This window comes from Dromiciops gliroides, chromosome 1, assembly GCF_019393635.1.
Source record: "Dromiciops gliroides isolate mDroGli1 chromosome 1, mDroGli1.pri, whole genome shotgun sequence".
Lineage (NCBI taxonomy): Eukaryota > Metazoa > Chordata > Mammalia > Microbiotheria > Microbiotheriidae > Dromiciops > Dromiciops gliroides.
This window is the reverse complement of record NC_057861.1, coordinates 604268934-604285106: the sequence shown is the minus strand read 5'-3', so window position 1 is coordinate 604285106 and position 16173 is coordinate 604268934. Positions and strand designations below refer to the sequence as shown.

Here is a 16173-nt window from a genome sequence, read left to right as displayed (position 1 = left end):
CCATCTTTCACATTTAATGTTTCACATTCTCTTTTTCACATTTAAAGCCTGTGACAATTTGGTTTATGATAGATTGCTCTGGCAAATACTGAGGTTGAATCTTAAATACTTTGGTCACATAATGGGAAGACAAGACTCATTGGGAAAGACCCTGATGTTGGGAGAGATTGAAGGCAAAAAAAAGGGCGGGGGAATAGCAGGGGATGAGATGGATAGTTAGTCTTGAGGAAGCAATGAACATGAGCTTGTACCAAGCTAGAGGAAGATACTATGGATGCTATGGTCCATGGAGTAACAAAGAGTTGGATAAGACTGAATAAACAGACCTACCCTAGCTTTTAAGGGTCTATACCTCCTACAGGATGGCTCTTCTGATTTCCCTACTTTATAGTATTGATTTAGAATTGGAAGAAACCTTACAGCTGAGGAAACTGAGGTTAAACAGGTTGTATTATTCATTCTGAGTGAATTGGATTCTTAGTGAATTGGGTCATATGTTTAGAGCTGAAAAGAACCTTAGAGAACACTTAATCCTTTGGCTCAGGTTCATAGTCGGCAAGGGGCAGAGCAGTGCATATTTAGGGTCTGAAAGGCCTCTCCTTCTAAATCCAACATTCCCCTGTACTATCTCTCCCTCCTAGTGGCTAGCACCCTCCTGATGCTAACTTTGCATTTTATATTTACTTTTCTGTATACATAGTGCTCCCTGCCGATAAAAACGTAAGCTCTCCAGGACAATGATTGTCTCCATTTTTGTTTATTTTTGTAGAATAGTACTTGGCACACAGTAAGTGCTTAATGAATAACTAATACTTCTTGAGAACTCGGCATTGTGTTTGGCTTTTGATAATTCCTTAAATTGAGACAAATTCAGCCTCACTATAAACTTCTACTCATTGCTCCCAATTTTCTCCACTGGAGGCTCCCTCCCCTCACCCTTCCTACTTGCAAACTCCCAGGTCAAAGAGCATTGCGATTATGGGTTGATGGTTGAAAATGACCCTTAAAAAAGAAAAAAAAGAAAAGAAAATGACCCTTTACTCACACATTTTTTAAGCAGAGCTCAGGTTGCTTATGGCCCTTTGCTTTCTTCTTCCTTTCTATTTAGTACTTAGGACTAATGGGGCACATTCATATAACTAACACCTACTAGGACTGGGTCTAATTTCAGGGGCTGCCAAGCACACATACATATGTATACAAGCCACTTCCACAATCTCTCTAATTTGGATGGTTCCTAAAATTGTCCCAGAGTGTCTCTTGATGTGTAGCCAAGTCCCAGGATTCTTGCTGGCTACCCCTAAATGAAAGGAGACCAGATCCCTCTGGCCTAGAGGTCCCAGCCTGGAGTTTTCAAACTCCTTTAGCCTCAACAGCCTTCATAGCTACTGGAGATGAAGAATGACTAATGAAATTTTTTTTTCCCCACCTTATTAAGTGGCTGGGGCAGCTAGGTAGAACAGTGGATAAAGCACCGGCTCTGGATTCAGAAGGACCTGAGCTCAAATCCAGCCTCAGACACTTGACACTTACTAGCTGTGTGACTCTGGGCAAGTCACTTAACCCTCATTGACCTCGCAAAAAGGGAGGGGGGGGGAGGGAGAGAGAGAGAGAGAGAGAGAGAGAGAGAGAGAAGGAATGAAAGAGTTGCTAAGTCTATAATTTAGTGATAAAGTGTTGTTTAGAAATTGTTGAAATAGAAGATGTGATCATTGATTATTAAGATTACACTCATTGTTTAATAAATCTAAATTGCATAATGCAAAATGTGGATTTTTTGCTTGTTTTTAGCTCATGATGACACCTTAGCATATCAGTTTGATTCAAGGGGAGCAGATGACATTTATCAAACATGTCTATTATGTGTATATATATTTCTGGATATAAAGCATCTTACAAACCCTAACATATAGTCAGTCACTATTATGGAGAGCTAAAGATGGATGCACTTACAAGTACTTACTATGTGGCAGGCACTATGCAAGCAAGACAATCCCTGTCTTCAAAGAGCTTATATTATATTACAGAACACAGCGCATCAAAGGTAGCTGAAAGGGAGGCAGTACATACTGGGCAACATGTTGTGAAGATGGCAAGGAAGATTGGGATCCCAACTAGGTAATGAAAGCTCACCTGAGGAAGGAAACCCAACTACCCAAGGGCAGAACTGATGCGTTGAGGAGGAGATAAGGACGATAGCTGGAGTAGAAGTAGGTAGAGTGGTGAGAAAGAAAGAGGATAGATGAACACAGCTAGGATCCCACTACCTTTGCACCAAGGCAGACTGGCATCTGATCTGAAATTTATAGTGTAAAAGTTGCTTGGAGGTTAAGGGATCTATCCAAGATCATACAGTCAGTCTTTGGCAGAGGTAGGACTTGAAGCCAGCTCTTCCTGACTCCAAGGCCAGCTCTAACTGCTATGCTCTGGCAGCCTTCAGTCATTATTGTTTTTTGTCCAGGACTGTATTTGATTGGAGTAGGGGACTATTACCACTGGAGAAACTTCTTTCACTAATATACATCAGCACTTTCTACGATTTGTAGAAGTTGCTTGGTATAGTCATAATAATAATTATATAATCATTTATAATTATAATAGAGCATAATTATATTATGTTTATTATTATCTCATTATTATAATGACTAAGCACTAGATAGTGCTCTGAGAGTTGCTCTGAGATATACACACATATGTATAGTCTCATTTTATAGACAAGGAAACTGAGGCTGAGATGCCATTTGACCTGCCCAGTAGCTCTATGGCAGGTTCACCCAAGGAAATATGATCTCCCATTGACCCATTACATAAGGGGAGTTATGTGTGCAAGGGCATCTTCCAGACACACTGCCATATTGTTAGCCCATCCTTGACAGTCGTGGGGACTTCCCCGGAAAGTGTTTGTGGGCACCTGGCCTCTCTCCTGCATTCCTTGTTTGCCCCTCCTTTAAGGGCCCTCTTTAGGGTGGGATGGTATGGATGATCCATTTGTTGTTTGCCTGCCATCTCCCACTTTGTGGGATGGGAATTCACAAACTGAACCTCTTGTAAGTCAGTCTCCTTTAAATAAACTATCTCTTTCACCCTGGAGCTGCCAAAGTCTTCCTTCACTATCAAATTACCTTCGATATACGGCAGCCAGTATATATATATATATATATATATATTTTTTTTTTTAGTGAGACAATTGGGGTTAAGTGACTTGCCCAGGGTCACACAGCTAGTAAGTGTTAAGTGTCTGAGGCTGGATTTGAACTCAGGTACTCCTGACTCCAGGGCCGGTGCTCTATCCACTGCACCATCTAGCTGCCCCGGCAGCCATTATATTCTTAAGTGTGCCATAGTATCAAACACCCAGGATTATGTAGCTTGTATGTGTCAAAATCAGAATTTGAATCCAGGTCTTCCTGACCCTAAGGGGCATCTCACTATGTACTACTTGCCTACTGAATACAGTTAAGTGCTAGAAATACAAAGGGTAGTACAGTGCATAGAGCACTGGGCATGAAGTCAGGAAATCTTAAGTTCAAATCTGGGCTTAAGACACTTACTAGCTGTGTGACCATGGACAAGTCACTTAACCGTGTTTGCTTCAGTTTCTTAATCTGTTAAATAAGCCGGAGAAGGAAATGGCAAAGCACCCCAGTAACTTTGCCAAGAAAACCCCAAATGGGGTCATGAAGAGTTGGACATGACAGTCACGAATGACTGACCAAATAAGTTTTTTGTGTGTGCGGTTATGGTTGGGGAGCCTTGATTGACTTAGCTTACTCTACCATTGCCAATAAAGCCTGCTGACTTATTGCTGCTCTGTATCTGGTTGCAGGCTACAATAGGGTCATAAATCTAGAGCAAGAAGGAACCTCAGAGGTCATTTAGTCCAATCCCTTTGTTTTACAGATAAGGAAAGTGAAACCAATAAAAGTCAGAATTGAATGAATGTCCTTAATTAAAATAAAATATATTTTAAAAATCTAAAGCTAAGTGGCACAGTGGATAAAGCACCAGCCCTGGAGTCAGGAGGACCTGAGTTCAAATCCAGCCTCAGACACTTGACACTTACTACCTTATTAGACCTAGTCCCTTGAGGTCAAGGACTCTATCTTAAACTTCCTTAGGCCTCATTCAACAAAGAACTCTCCAGAAGCATTTACTGAGTAATCAGATTTTAAATGCTAAGTAAAATGGATTTCAGGGATGAAGGCAAAATATTCAGTTGAGGGGAAAGTATTACCAGATTTGTTGGGTAGGAGTAGATTTGGAAGTTTCTCAACCTCTTCAGTATTCAGCAAAACCTTTAAATTCAGAGTCTGATATATTTAGTACTTTGTAGAGCTGTGGTTTGTGTTTTTTGGTGTGTATTCATTTCCATGCTTCTAATCTCATGAAACTCATATCTAAGTGCAACGATGCAGGCTAGGGAAGAGGTTAGACTAGGTGACCTATAGACCCTTTCTTGCTTTCTTTTGACTCTACTCAATTTCTCATTCTTACTACCATCCTTTCTGACTGATTTCCTGACTGGAGTTAGAAGCCTTTGGTTCAAATACTAGTTCCTCTGGCACGTATTGCCTGAGAGACCTGGAAGAAGTCAGTCCAATTCAACAGGCCTCCACTTTTGTCAAATGTAAAATGATGAGGGTGACCAGATGGCCTAAGGTCACTGCCAGCTTTAGATCTCTTCTTCTGTGTCTTTTTCTCAAGTTTTGTGCCCTGCTTCTGCCTACCACCATGACATAATGATGAGTCCAGGGCTGTTTTTCCTCAGATGGCAGTATTTAATCATAGGAACATGAAGAAACAGTTCTTGTCACATCCCTCTCCCTAACTGAAATTAAGAGGCAAAATTTAAAAAATAAGTATAAGTTCATCTTGTCTTGCATCGATCTGGTTAATGCATGAAGATAATTGTGCCAATATGTACTGCAGAAGATTGAGGAGTATAAAAATTATATAAAGAATTTGACAAGATCCTTTATGAAAAATGTAATACTTGGATGTAACCAGGCACTGATATGAACATGATCATAGGCGAGAACTGTGGGAAAATGTGCTGAAAAATTATGGTTTAGGATTAAGAAATAAAAGAGTTCAAAGACTTGTAGACTATTCAGAAATCTCATACCTATAAATCAAGGATATTTTTATTTATTTATTTTTTTGGTGAGGCAATTGGGGTTAAGTGGCTTGCCCAGGGTCACACAGCTAGTAAGTGTCAAGTGTCTGAGGCCGGATTTGAACTCAGGTCCTCCTGAATCCAGGGCTGGTACTCTATCTACTGTGCCACCTAGCTGCCCCTTAAATCAAGGATTTTAAAGAGTTGGAAAGTGCTGCCCCAAATGGCTGCTAGAACAGAGGCAGGCAGCTCAGTAAAGCTCCTCCATGCTCACTTCAGCAATACCCCCAAGAATAGAGCCTGGCTTAGTAATTATCAAGAAAGAGAAAGGGCTGTAGGTGACTTTGTCCATACTAGAATTACACAAAAGGGTAGACAGAAATTCATGCAATTGGGACCCAAGTAAAACCAGGACCCAGGGCAGGCAAACAGCCAAAGACCCTTGTACTTTGAAAGGCTCTATATCTGGAGGTAGTAAGAGCAGAGTGCTCCCACAAGAAAGCCCTAGGATGGTTGCAGATCTATAATAAGGACCTTGGAAGAAGCCAGGAGCAGTTGCAACCAGTCCAGATATGGTAGTGCTCAGACCAGGACACTATAGACCCAAGGGCTCCAAGGTCTGCACTGTGCCCTGAGATACCATAGAGCAGCCTAAAGATCCAGCGTTCTGAGTCTCAAAGATCCAAGATGGCCCACAACATCAGCACTTTAGTAGAGATACATCCTAGGAGATGGAGGTTTTAAAGGGACCGGAGTGACCCAGGACAGGATGGAGGAGGGCTAACCATCCCATCCAAAAGTGCTACAAGGGATAGAACCTGACCCTGGCTCAAAGCTTCAGCTTAAAAATGGATAAAGATGAGTAAACAGGACAAGACAATGACCACTATAAAGAACTGTTATAATTCCACACATATCCAAAATCCAGCCTAGAAGAAGAGAGTAACTATATAAGAGTTGCAAAAACAAAAGAAAAAGTAGGTTATCTATAAGGAATAAAGTAAAACCTAGAAAGAATTGAGAGGGAAGAAGTGGAGGGGGGGGAGGTAGGAAGGTAGGAAAAAAGGAAGGTAGGTAGTTTCTGGAAGAAAGAACTACAAGGTAAATAGGCAGCTTAGAACATCAAGTGGTAGGCCTTACCCAAGTAAGGGTATTCCCTGAAAAGAGACAGAAATCAATGACTCTGTGGGATGAGAAATATTAGAATAAATTCAAAAGACTGAAAAACAAAAGACTATATATATCTTATCAGACAGGAAATAATTCCTTATTTTCATGGAAGTAATTTCTTAAATCAGCTGTCTGCTTGCAGCCAAACTATCAGCTCTTATGGGGGCAGCTAGGTGGCACAGTGCAAGTCACTTAACCCCCATTGCCTCACCAAAAAAAAACCAACCAAACCAAAACAAAACCAAAACAAACTATCAATTCTTAGAATAAAGGCTACAATCAACACTGGAAGAAAGACCAGAGGAGAAAAAGGTACTGTAGGCAGTTAAAACTGCCCCAGTTGAAACCTGTATTTAAAATGGAAAAAGTAAATAGGATAAAATTAAAGACATTGACAAGGATTATCACTAATTTTTGGAGAAGGCCACAACAAGGAGGTTGAAAGAGCCCAAAATATTTGTTAAATATATATTATGGGGGGCAGCTAGATGGCGCAGTGAATAGAGCACTGGCCCTGGAGTCAGGAGTACCTGAGTTCAAATCCGGCCTCAGACACTTGACACTTACTAGCTGTGTGACCCTGGGCATGTCACTTAACCCCAATTGCCTCACACACACACACAAATATATATATATATATAATATATATATATATTAGTGTGCCAGGCTCTACACTGGCAAATTGCCCAGTTTGAAATGCTGTTAGATGGAAGTAATACTTTTATTTGGAAAAATGAACTGGGCCCAGAATTGTATAGAAGGAAGAGAGGGAGGGGGTTGGATTAGGTTTCAAAAGTGCTTTAAATGAGCCAACTGCTCCCTGATATGATCAGAACCCTCCATTTTTAACACTAAGATTGTCCTGGTGATAGCAAATGGTTATGAATCAGTGAAAACAATGATGTATGAAAAAATCAGAATCACAAATGATCCAAAGAGAAAAGAGAGACACATGATGAACATACACGTCTATATGTATGAGTATAAGTAGTGCATAAAATGTTTTCTAATTACAAAAACCATTATAAATGACCTTAAAAGGATATAGGCAGGGGCAGCTAGGTGGCGCAGTGGATAAAGCACTGGCCTTGGATTCAGGACTCCCTGAGTTCAAATCCGACCTCAGACACTTGACACTTAACTAGCTGTGTGACCCTGGGCAAGTCACTTAACCCCAATTGCCCTGCCAAAAAAAAAAAAAAAAAAAAAAGGATATAGGCGATCCTGTGGCAAGGAGGGATAAAAGTTGGACATTGAAAAGAAGGCAAATTAATTCCTTCAAATGAGTGTCATAGGGCATGTGTAGGCCCTTTCATTGGCTGTCTTCCCTTGGCAATAGTGTAGCTTAGCTGTCTCAAATTCAAATAGAAAGGGAGCTACTTAGCTATGCTTAAGGATCCCTGGGATCTACTGTATGTGCTCCTATATTTTAATTTTGTAAAATATTTCTCAATGACATTTTAATTTGGCTTGGGTCACACTTAGAAAGATTATGCCATCTGTGGTCTAGCTTATAAAAGGGTTCATTATGGAGAAGAGTGGTGGAAAATAAGAATGTTCACCTGCTAATTGATATTCTTTGCTTCCAAATCCACCTAAACTGTATTATCATCTGGTTCATGTATTTCTACCTTTCCCACTAGGGTATTCTGACTAATGAGGAAGAACTAGTACTACTTCTCAATCTTTCTCTCTACTATCTTATATCTTTTAATAAACCCTTAAAAGCCTAAATTCTTGGTGAATTTATCAGTAATTTTGGGCAGTTTCCCCCAAAAACTGGGGGGACAGATTAGAACCCACATTTAGAATTTTAAAATACACATTAGGAACACATTAGTAGCATTCAGACTGAGGAGTTATAGACTTCATCATATGAGCAATGGGAAGACATTGGAGAATTATGGCTAGAGTACAGACATGACAGAAAAAGTATCTTATAGGGAGATTAATCAGTCTGCAGGCTGGCCACTTGCTGATGAATTTCTTGGTCATGACAATCCATGAACAAATAAAAGTGGTCCTTGATTTTATGTGACCTATTCTGGTCAGCAGTGATGGTAGCAGAGTGGCAGAACTTTTTTTTGCTGTAAATAATCACAATTATTGCTACTCTAAACACAAGATCCTTATTCAGTGACCAATGATTGGACATACCACTGGAGGATATGATTGTATCAACTTTGACATTTTTACTCTAAGGCAGGTAGGGGCTAGAAGTCAGAAAGTCCTGTGTTCAAATCTTGTCTCAGACATTATGTGACCCTGGGCAAGTCAGTTGATCTATTGGCCCCAGTTTCCTCATCTGGAAAATGGGGATAATAATAGCACATAGCAACTAGACTTTTTTGTGAGGATCAAATGAAATGACATTTGTAAAGTAGTTTGCATACCTTAGAGTGCTATGTAAATTTGAAGCTACTATTATTAAATGAAACCAGGACCAAAAAAAAGTTTCACCTAAATGGAAGGAAGATTCACAGGCTTTTCCTGGGTTAATCCAAAGATAACAAGATTTTCATGGGGTATTTATTCATCTATTGCAATATTCATGATTGTTGGTTTTTGTCCTTCATTCTCAGAGAGGACCATGACATTAAAATGATGTCATGACCTGCACTGAATTGGATTTAAGTGAGAAAGGGCTGTGCAAAGTCACCAGTCTCACTCTCTTCCAGAGCCATCTGGGTCCAGTAGCAAGATATATGTCAGGATGACTAGAAATGGCCCCACATGTTTAAAGCAATTGGGATTAAGTGACTTTCCCAGGGTCACATAGCTAGTAAGTAAAGTTGCATTTAAACTCAGGTCCTTCTAGCTTCAGGCCCAGTGCTCTATCCACTGTGCCACCTAGCTGCCACTAATACTGATAAGCAATTGCTGAAAGAGTCTCTATGAGAGTAGTTGCAGTTTATGCCTGAAAATCCATTGCAGGGAATGAAGAGGTAGAGAAATTCCACATTCAGTAAGACTCAATGTACTTGAATTCTCAGTTAATTAGAATGGTTAATTAGAAACAAGAGAGGTTCAGGGTTTAGAGACCACACAAAAGCCCCATTCCTACAGATCATGAATATTTTCTTCAGAAAGAGTGTCAGTGATGGTAAGCAGGATCATAGGGGAGACTGATATCTCTTTTGGGAGCAAAGGCAGAGCTGACTTGAAGATCTTGATGGTGGGAGTGGAGAGTAGAACTCCAGGTTGAGCATACAGGGGCAAGAAATTCAGTGAAAAGCTGGCCCCAGGGAGTAGGGAGTGAAATGTGAAGTGAAGCAAGGCTGGAGACTTGCTTGAAATAAATGGTAGGTCAGGTGACATAGTTACTAGTGGCAATAACAAGACCCCAGGGTGGAAGTTGAAACAGTAAAAACTTCCAGGACATGTTCTGTAGGTGCTGAGGAAAGGCCTAGGAAAATAGAATTCATTTTTGACACCATTCCAGCTGACTTCTGAAGAACACAATGTACGGTTTTTAACAATACGAATCAATGACCACAAGAGGGACAAAAGCTTAGAGACAAGGCAAAATACTGAGCTTCACATTTCTAGCAAAAACCTACCTCAACCCTACATTTAGTCAGATTACTGTGGTCTGCCTGAGTCCTCTATTCCCATTTATGTATCCCTGTGACCAGCTTTACAAAGGAGGTAACTTATGCTTCCTCTACTTTTTAATGTGTGTCTTTTAGTTACATTGAAGCTTTTCTAGAAGGAAAGGCCTCTTTTGAGGCTAAGTGAAAATAACTGAGGTCTGGACAATTATAATTACCAGTCTTGGTTTCAGATAAATTACTTTAAAAACATTTCCTTTTAGAAGACAAGTGAGGAACTAAGGGAGTGGAAGGTTGCATACATTGTCAGATACTACCATGTCCTTTATTTGTTTTAACTGAGTTGTTTTGTATCAAGGACAATTCACCTCAGAGGGATTGGAAGAGAGGAGATGAATTTGGGAGGTAATGGATTTTAACAATGAGCTTGAGAAAAAAAATTAGTGTTTTGACACTGGGAAATGGGGAGAATAGTGGCCCATACCAACAGAAATGGAGGGGCTGGTTTGGCAGAAGATAAAGAGCTTGAGAAGACTGACATTTAAGAGGCATAAGGAAGAAGAGCCAAGTAAGACAATTCAGCCCTATTTGAGGGTAAGGTTGGGAACTATTCACAAAGGGTAGTGGTTTTTACATAGTAAGGGCTAATAGATGCGTTTTCATTCATTGACATAACAGTTTATCAACCCACACAGAGAGGGATGTGGTAAAGGGGAATATAGTTTATTTCTTTGCCTTTGATGTGCAGGATTTCTTTGAACATGGCTAAGTCAATCAATTCTAGGGAAGAAACCAAGTGATCTGTGTTGTTACCCAAGATGTGTTTGATTTTTCATTCTCTTTCATTCCTCTTTATTGATGTTTCAGTGCTCTGAAGCTAAAGGAACATAAATGTGGAATTGCACATAATTTCATTAATTGTGACTTAATTGAATAAATATCTCTAAGACATCTAGAGGCAACTACTTCTGTCCCAATTTCTGTTTTTCTTTTTTACCCTAAGGTAGTCCCTTCCCTTCCTATTTATAAGTGATTGATATTAACAAATAGTTATTTCAATCTGCTTGTTTCCTATGAAGCTGTCCCCTTCTTCCAGTCTTTGCCTGGGGTTAGTCTGTCTCAGAAAAGACCTGGATCATTGTAGGCTTTGTCATTCTATATGTTTGGGACTGAAGGTCAGAGAAACCCATTGCAACCTGAGTCAGTGATGAAGATGAATTATAGTGAGCCTCTGAGGGTTTAACAAAATATAGGAAGCTTTGACTCTTACTTATCTATGTGACTTGGGGATAACAGTCCAAGTCTTCAGTTAACCCTAGTCTGAGTTAATTGATCTCATAACCAGCATAGTTTTTTTGCTCAAAAAAAGGTGACTTTGGAGGGTCACTGAGACTAACCCAAACATTTTTTGTTGAAGTGCAGCAGTTGTAATGGGACCTGTAACTTGGGGGTGCATGGGAGAGAAGAAGGAGCATACAGAGAAGGAGAAATCTGACACTTCAGGCTGTCCAAGCCTGAAATCCACTTACCTCTGGCTTAAGGGTTTGGAAAGGCAGCTAGCGAGTGAGCTCCCGAACTCATACTATCGCTCCAAAAAACATCCGAATAAGGTCATAGGAAAATGCCCTGAGCAGCAAAACTCACAGAAGAATGTGCTGAAATCATCTTCTAACCAAGAACAGCTTGGAAGGTCAGAAGGAGGGAGCTGCTGTGCTGATACAGGAGTCAGGCCCAACCCCACAGTCACCCTGACACAGATCCAGTCCCAGGAAATCCTCACCAGAGAAGGAGACCCCCAGAGCCTCTGAATCAGCTGAAGCACCAGTGTTGTCTGGAACTAAGCTCACAGTCTGGTGAGTGGGCTGAGCCCTAGGCAGGGGAGAGACCACAGGGGTCTATGCTGGTGCTAAGGCAGAACTTGGATTTTACACCCCTGAGAACCAGGTGGTAGGCTCGAATAGAAGTAGCCCAGGTGGGGGAGGGGCAAGGCTCATTAGAACTAACAACCACAACACACAAAGCTGGTTGATTGGCAAGTTGGTCTGGGGTCATCTAGGACCAGGAAACAGGCCAGGCGAGTGAAGAACCTGATTCTCCTTAAATCATACCACCAGGGACTTCTTAAGCTTGGGATACTGCAGCCTGGAAACAGTGCCCCACTTTAAGGAGCTAAAAGTCTAGTAAAAGAAAGTCAAGATGAGCAGACAGAGAAAGGTGAGGACCATAGAAAGTTTCTTCAGTAACAAGGAAGACCAAGGGGCACCCTCAGAGGAAGATGTCAACATCAGGGCCCCTATATCTAAAGCTTCCAAGAAAAATACAAATTGGTCTCAGGCCATAGAGGTGCTCAAAAAGGACTTTGAAGATAAAGTTAGAGAGGTAGAGGAAAAAATGGAAAGAGAAATGAGGGTGATGCAGGAAAGATATGAGAAAAAAGTCAACAACTTGAAAAGTCAAATGGAAAAGGAGGTACAAAAGCTCTCTGATGAAAATAATTGCCTAAGAATTAGGATTGAACAAATAGAAGCCAGTGACTTTATGAGAAACCAAGACACAATAAAGCAAATCCAAATGAATAAAAAAATAGAGGGCAATGTGAAATATCTTCTGGGAAAAACTGCCGACCTGGAAAATAGGTCCAGGAGAGATAATTTGAAAATTATTGGTCTACCTGAAAACCATGATCAAGGAAAGAGCTTAGACACCATCTTCCAAGATATTCTCAGGGAAAATTGCCCTGGAATTCTAGAAGAAGGTAAAATAGAAATTGAAAGAATCCACCGATCACCTCCAGAAAGAGATCCCAAAAAGAAAACTCCTAGGAATATTATAGTCAAATTCCACAGCTCTCAGGTCAAGGAGAAAATATTGCAAGCTGCCAAAAAGAAAGAATTCAAGTACTGTGGAGCCCCAGTCAGGATAACACAAGATCTAGCAGCTTCTACATTAAAGGACCAGAGGGCATGGAATATGATATTCCAAAGGGCAAAGGAAATGAGATTACAACCAAGAATCACCTACTCAGCAAAACTCAGCCTTAGTCACTTGACACATACAAGTGAATGGAGTTTGGGATTTGGAGTTTTGCAAAGAGATATTTGAGAGAGGTTTTTGATCTCTTGAGATAAAAATATGAGAAACATTATGTGGCTCTTCTTTATGATATAGAAGCCATTAGAAGAGTATATTTTAGTTGTTTTGTGAGGAGTATAAAATGATCATTGACCCTTAAAGAGGGGGATGAGAATATAAGACTGTTAAATCTTTGGCAAGTAGACTAACTGAAGAGTAGAGAGGGTCCTATAGTGGGAGTACATGGCCCTCGGGAAAATTGAGATTGATTTTTAATTGTAAATTGTAATTGTAAATCCAGATTTGATGTGGTAAAGGTTTGTCCTAAAACTAAATTATAATGCTGTTTGGCATTAAGGCAAAATGCTGAAAAAGATAGATTGAGGAAAATATGAATTAAAATTTGAGTCTCTGTAAATTTGATGGCTGTGGAATTTTAGGCAAGTAACCCTATCTTTGTTTACCTCAGTTTACTAATCTGTAATGGTGATAAAAATAGCACCTCCCAGAGTCGTTGATTATGAAGTGATTAACAAAATATCTGGCATATTGTAAGCATCATATAAGTATTAACTATTATTTTTTCTTTAATTGAATAGAATTGCCACATACTGGGTTAGTCTATATTGGGTTTATATATGTGAGTAGTATAAAATGCTAAAGATCATAAAATGAATGATTTTCTATGTAAGATAATTTGGAAATGCATTCAACTTATTTGATATCATCTGACTAGTCAATTTTGTTTCATGTTTTAAATTCATGAAATTGTGAATGTTATTGTGTTTCTAAATTTTCCGGTATTGTAAATTCTGGGAAACCATTGCATGAGAAATTCTGTTAAGAAAATTTACTTCTTTTGGTTTAGATTCCATGAAATTTTTAATTTTTAATTAAGTTGTTGCTTATTGTTATAATGTTAAAACCCATGAAGGTAACTGGTTATATCTTAAATGGGAAGAACAATAATTATTTACTGTGTGGGGAAGAAGGAGAAGGAGAGACCTTGCAAAATCTCCTTATTAGTAAACCTGCCAAGTTTCTTGGGATAACCTTGTTAGTCTTTTGCCAGAAATTGCTCAATTTTGTGAAATTCCACTCTTTTTAAAAGTAGAAAGGAATTTACAAGTTTGCTTTTAGTAGAATAAGTTTCTTCTAAGATTATTTGACTAAGGGGCAGCTAGGTGGTGCAGTGGATAGAGCACCAGCCCTGGAGTCAGGAGGACCTGAGTTCAAATCTGACCTCAGACACTTGACACTAGCTGTGTGACCCTGGGCAAGTCACTTAACCCCAATTGCCTCACACACACAAAAAAAGATTATTTGACCATAGAAAATTATGAAGTTATATGCTAATGAATAAGATATATTGAAGTTATATCTTAAGCCAACTTAGTCTCAGACTCCAGTCTTAAAGAATTTTGCCTTAATGGGTTGATTTTATATATATATAAAAGTAATAGCTTAGGAATTTGTCAATTTGCAGTAAATTAGCCAGTGATTTCCTGGATTTTTTTTTTTCAGGCAACGGGGGTTAAGTGACTTGCCCAGGGTCACACAGCTAGTAAGTGTCAAGTGTCTGAGGTCGGATTTGAACTCAGGTACTCCTGAATCCAGGGCCGGTGCTTAACCACTGCGCCATCTAGCTGCCCCCTGGATTTTTTGACTAAATGATCACATATTCACTATGTGGAATTCCAGAATCTTAATTATTTTCTTAATTTATAGTGATTGATTTGATAAGTTTTAACTGGAGAGGAAAAAGAAAAGGATGTAGAGTGATTTTTGGAAAGGTCTAATAAACTAATTGCTAACTAATTTATTGCAACAACATAAAAGTAATAACTATCTAGTCCTGTGCTAGTGAAACTTTTCTATCTGAGGTGAAGCTTCATATGGGACTATAACCTGATCATTTTTCTGAGTTTTGAATTTATGTATAATTGTCTAAATAATCATTAAGTAGGGGCAGCTAGGTGGTGCAGTGGATAGAGCACCAGCCCTGGAATCAGGAGTTTAAATCTGGTCTCAGACACTTAACACTTACTAGCTGTGTGACCCTAGGCAAGTCACTTAACTCCAATTGCCTCACCAAAAAAAAAAAAATAATAATTGTTTAGTCAATCCACCATTCCACCATTCCAGGGAAATGCCACTATAGCTCCTCAAGGGAACGCAGCCTGAGAACTGCTATAGGTGGATGGTCTTTGCCAAGGAAAGATTGGAGTAAGCTTGAATCCTTATGACCTGGTCTCCCCATTGTGCTATTTCCCACATGAACCTAGCTATGATACCTTGTGAATAATATAGAACTTTGCTGCATGTTTAGTCATTCTGTGCTCTCAGGCCTGAAAGACCAGTTTTGATGCTGTTATTATATCTCTGCTTCTTCCTTTCATAGCAAATCTCTCTAACCTGGGCAGGTAAAGCTGTAATTTCTTTTAATATAATGAATCTTATTGCAATATACCAGCACCTCTGCACTGCTAGAATAGGATGAAATAGCTCAAAATATTATGGAACATGGGGGCGGCTAGGTGGCGCAGTGGATAAAGCACCGGCCCTGGATTCAGGAGGACCTGAGTTCAAATCCAGCCTCAGACACCTGACACTAGCTGTGTGACCCTGGGCAAGTCACTTAACCCCCATTGCCCCGCAAAAAAAAAAATTAAATTAAAAAAAATATTATGGAACATGTGGGACAAAGATATAAATCTATTAGTAAGGTTAAAATTGGAATCACCTTCCATTTGGTTATAAGGAAAAGAATTTCTAAGCAATCAGTTATTTTAGGAGAGTAACTTATGAACCATCTTGTATTACTTCAAAAGGAAATACAATTTTACTTGGGTTTATTATTTAATTTGGGATTAACAGTGTCATGTAGAGTATGTCTTTAAATACAAACAATTTACAAGTAAATACTTCATTTTAAATATACAGTGTTCTCAGTATACAATCTGGGATTAAATAAAGAAGGGACAGCCAGGTGGTACAGTGACTAGAGCTCTGGGCCTGGAGTCAGGAAGATGAGTCTTCCTGAGTTCAAATCAAACTTCAAATACTTAGTAGCTATGTGACCCTGGGCAAGAAACTTAACCCTGCTTGCCTCAGTTTCATCATCTGTAAAATGAGCTGGAGAAGGAAATGGTAAACCACTCTAGTATGTTTGCAAGAACATGACCCAAATGGGGTCATGGAGAGTCAGAAACAAATATTTACACACCACCCCAGTCATTTGTTGTTGGTTACAACTGAAGTTAA

The 16173-nt window shown here is 39.5% G+C and overlaps 1 protein-coding gene across 1 annotated transcript in view; it reads right to left on the bottom strand.

The window, feature by feature from the left end:
• SLC28A3 (solute carrier family 28 member 3) overlaps window positions 1–16173 on the bottom strand; it is a 91478-nt gene that overhangs the window by 65616 nt on the left and 9689 nt on the right. The window lies entirely within an intron of this gene.